This window comes from Orcinus orca, chromosome X (genome assembly GCF_937001465.1).
Source record: "Orcinus orca chromosome X, mOrcOrc1.1, whole genome shotgun sequence".
Lineage (NCBI taxonomy): Eukaryota > Metazoa > Chordata > Mammalia > Artiodactyla > Delphinidae > Orcinus > Orcinus orca.
Window position 1 is genome coordinate 72,222,276 of NC_064580.1, and position 4,526 is coordinate 72,226,801.

Below are 4,526 nucleotides of genomic sequence, written 5' to 3' on the forward strand. Positions count from 1 at the left end.
AGAAAACCATAATTCGAAAAGATACCTGTTCTCCAATATTCACTGCAGCACTATTTATGAAAGCCAGGACATGGAAGCAACCTAAATGTCCATTGATGGAGGAATGGATAAATAAATGTGGTATAGACCACAACTGACGAGGTAACTTCCACTTTGGGCCTTTTTCCAGGCTCCTTGTTGCAAACTGCTTGTGACTAGCAACCATCCAAGCAAGAAACCTGTGTAAGTTGCTGCAGAAATGACTGTGCACAGCCCGTGGGGGACAGTCACAAAAGAGTTTCTCCTTGGGATTATATGACCTCTTTTCAGTTTTGAAGTTAGACATGGGAGAAGGAAGATCTGCTCACAACAGACAAAGGTACCCAATCTCAGGTTTGGGTTTTCTGGACTCTGTTTTTTTCTGGTAAATAAACCCTGAGGACTGATCAGCTCTTGCAGGTCTAAAACCATGGCCTATGAAGCAATAACTTTCAGGGATGTGGCCAAAGAGTTCTTTCAGCATGCGTTGGAATTTCTTGATCCTATTCAGAAGAAGTTGTACTATGATGTGTTGATGGAGAGCAATAGTAATTTGGTCTTAGTGGACCATTCCATTTATGAGCCAGACATAATTGTGTTACTGGAGCAAGGAGAAGAACGCTGAATGGTTGTGAGAGAAGAAACAAGAAGCTGGATTACAGATTTGGATTCAAGTTATAAAATAATCAGCATTAGAAAGACATTTATATCTGGAAAAAGCCATCACTTTTTTTGCGTCGGAGAATTCATAGTGGTGAGAAACACTATGAAGATGAAGAATGTGGGAAGGCCTTTAGTTATGCCTCAAACCTTGCTCAACATGGAAGAGTTCAGGTTGGAGCAGACAGCCAGGACTCTAAGATGACATCAGTTGTACCACTGAAGGAGAAGAAGCTCCTGGATATCAAATTAAAGGAGCTGTCTAGCTGGATAATAATGTGGGGTTTCATCCCTAAAGGCATTACTGGAGCGTTTCAAATAGGTTATTACTGATATTACAACAAGTATTTCAACGTGAAGAAAGGGAGCATCACTGGGTTTTCTATGGTGCTGGCAGCTTATGTGATTTTCAACTACTGCTGTTCTTACAAGGAACTTGAACATGAGCAGCCAAGTGAGTACCACTGAAGAGGGTGCACTCTGCATTCTTGACCATGACCTTTGCTGGGCACCCCTGAATCCTTTCATATCCTAATGGAGAATTAACACTCAATAAAAGATGACTGGTTAAAAAAAATCTGTCTTAGCAACTTTCAAGTATGTAATACAGTATTATTAAGCATACTCACCATGCTGTACATTATACCTCCATGACTTATTTATTTTATTATTGGAAAATTGCAGCTTTTGATCACCTTTACCCATTTCACTCACTGTTTCTGGCAACCATCAATCTGTTCTCTTGTATCTATGGCTTCAGTTTTATATTTTTGTTTTTGACTTTTTTTTTTTTTTTAGATTTCACATACAAATGAGATCATACAGTATTGGTATTTGTCTTTCTCTGTCTGACTTCACTTAGTATAATGTTCTCAAGATCATCTATGTTGTCACAAATGGCAGGATTTCCTTCTTTTATGACTGAATAATATTTTATTGTGTATATGCCACATTTAAAAAAATTCATTAATGTCTTGATGAACCCTTGTTGTTTTCATGTCTTGGCTATTGTAAATAATGTTGCATTGAACATGGGGATGCAGGTATATTTTCAAGATAATGATTTTGTTTCCTTTGGATAAATACCAAGAAGTTGAATTGCTGGGTTATATGGTAGTTCTAGTTTTAATTTTTTGAGGAACCTCCATACTGTTTTCCATAGTGGCTACACTAATTTGCATTCCCTCTAGCAGTACATAAGTGTTCTCTTTTCTCCACATCCTTGCCAACACTTGTTATTTCTTGCTTTTTAGTAATAGCCATTCTTACAGATGTGAGGTGATATTTTATTGTAGTTTTGATTTGCATTTCCCTGATGATTAGTGATGTTGAGCACCTTTTTTAGTGCCTGTTGGTCATTTGTATGCCTTCTTTGGAAAAATGTCTATTCAGAGCCTCTCCCCATTTTTTAACTGGGTTGCTTGTTTGCTTTTCTATTAAGTTGCATAAGAGTTTTTAAAAAATATATTGTGGATTGTAAATCAACTATAATGTAAAATAAAATTTTTAAAAAGAAATGTGGTATTATATATAATGGAATATTACTCAGCTATAAAAAAGGACAAAATGATGTCATTTGTAGTGACATGGTAAAATAGATAACTAATAAGAATATACTGTATAGCTCAAGTAACTCTACTCAGTACTCTGTAGTGACCTATATGGGAATAGAATGTAAAAAGGAGTGTATATATGTATATGTATAACTGATTCACTTTGCTGTATAGCAGAAATTAACATAGCATTGTAAATCAACTATACTCCAGTAAAAAAATAATTAAAAATAAATTAAAAATTTAAAAAATCCCACTTTATTTGCCCATCTACATCTATATAGATATATATAACACAGATGGGCTGTGTTAGAAGGGTAAGAGGAATGGCTACCCTTTGGCCACACTGCTCCTCCCCTAAGCCAGGGCAGCACTACTTTTCCTCCAGTGGGAAAAAGAGAGCCCAGGGTAGACATCCCCAAGCATTGTGGGTTGTTTCTGAAGAGAGTCACTCTGGACTTGCCTAATGGGGATTGTGGGGGACTCTATGGATCTTGACCATTGAGAACTGGACTGTGATGGAGAAGCAGGCAGGTGGCTTGTAGCAACCAGCTCTCAGACCTTGGCAGACTGTATTTCTAGCTTTGGCACACAAATAGAAGTCCAAACCAAGTGGGTTTGATCATCCGCAAAACCAAAATGGTGGTCCAGTCTGACCAAAGAACTCAGCAGGATGCAGGCCTGCTTGATATGGGACCACAAACAAAGAGCCTTTTTGGTCCTGGAACCTGGTCTTCCCCTCTGTCAAAGAAGGAGAGTTAAGTCATAACCCCTATCACTGTTAAGTGTTGCTCCCAGCCCTGTTCAAGAAAGAAGCCTGGTTGGAAATCTTGTGAGGTTGATTAGCCCAGCACAGTTGAGTGGAGAACTCATCAGGCAGTGCTGACTGTCTAAAGAGCAAAGCCAATGGTCCCATTTGACTAGAGAACTTGTATCACAGTACTGCTGAAGTCAAGACCACATACAAAGAGTCTTGCTGGCCTAAAACTAGTTCTAACACTGTGCCTTTCTAGAGGAGCTAATTCACAGGCCTGCCCATTGCTGAGGGAACCTCCTGGCCCACATGTCCAAGAAGCCTGTCCTGAGAACATGGGAACTGCTTTAGAGCCTGGCCAGCAGCTTTGCCTATCTGCAGAGCCAAGCCAGCAACCCTATATGGCCAGAGAGTTTGGTGCAGTTTTGCCTGATTAGCTCTTGAAACAAGAGTCTTGCTAGCCTTGGGACCTATTTTGTGGTTCTCCCTAGTCAGGGAAGCTAATCTGTAGTCTTGCGTGCTTCTGAATACAGCCTCTGACCCTGCCAACCAGGAAACCTAAATGGAGCTCCCTGGAATCTCAGTGTCCCATCCTGCTGCCCAGATTCAACAGCACTTGACCAAAGAGCCCAGCAAACAGATCTGTATATACAGAGACAAGACAGAGGTCCTGTATATCCAAGGAGCTTAGCACACAGTTCTGTTGAATTTGATTTCCAAAGAGCCATGCAAGCCCTATGGCCTTTTCTGCAGCCCCACCCAAGCAGGAAAGCTAATTTATAGCCCTACCGAAAGCTGAATACAAGGTCCAGCCAGCCCTGACCAGGAAATCTAACCAGAGTTTCTGGAAATTTGTATAGCTGATCCTGCAACTTCAGTTACAACAGTACTTAAGCAGAGAGCCTGTCTAGTGAGCCTACCCATCTGTAGAGCTAGGACAGTGGCCTGTCAGACCAGGGATCTAGGTGTATAGTTCTGCCACATTTGATCACCAAACAAGAGTCATTCCAGATTTGGGGCATACATGGGCACCTTCCTGGGCAGGGAAACTAATTTGTAGCCCTGCTCACTGTTGAATCCAGTTATCAGTCTGCTTGACCAGGGAATCTAACCAGATCACTGTGGAAGCTGTGGAGCCCACCATACAGCCCTGCTTACAGTCCCATATGAACAGAGAGCAGATCCCATGGATTTCCCCATCTTCAGAACAAAACTTGTGGACCTGTCTGGCCAGGAAATGCAATGCACATTCTTGATTAATTTGGGTCACCAAACAATGAACAATGCAGGCCTTGGGACCCATTCTTCTCCCCTACCAGGGTACGGAATCTAAGTCATAGTCTTGTCTACTTATGAGTATAGTACTCAGTCCGAACCATCTAGAAAGCTTGACCAGAGAACACAGGCAAATGTGGAGCTCATCTTATAAACTTATTTGTGCAGGGAATAAAGCCAGCAGTCCTAGCCAACAGTTCTCAGCCAGCAGCACAAGTCTGCCCAACCTCAGAGCTCATTATGTAGCCTTGCCCAAAAGTATGCCC

General features: G+C 41.2%; 1 pseudogene; it reads left to right on the forward strand.

Moving 5' to 3' along the window:
- The first annotated feature begins 879 nt into the window (after positions 1–879).
- On the forward strand, positions 880–1,146 carry LOC101288503 (ATP synthase subunit f, mitochondrial-like; annotated as a pseudogene).
- Positions 1,147–4,526: the final 3,380 nt, after the last annotated feature.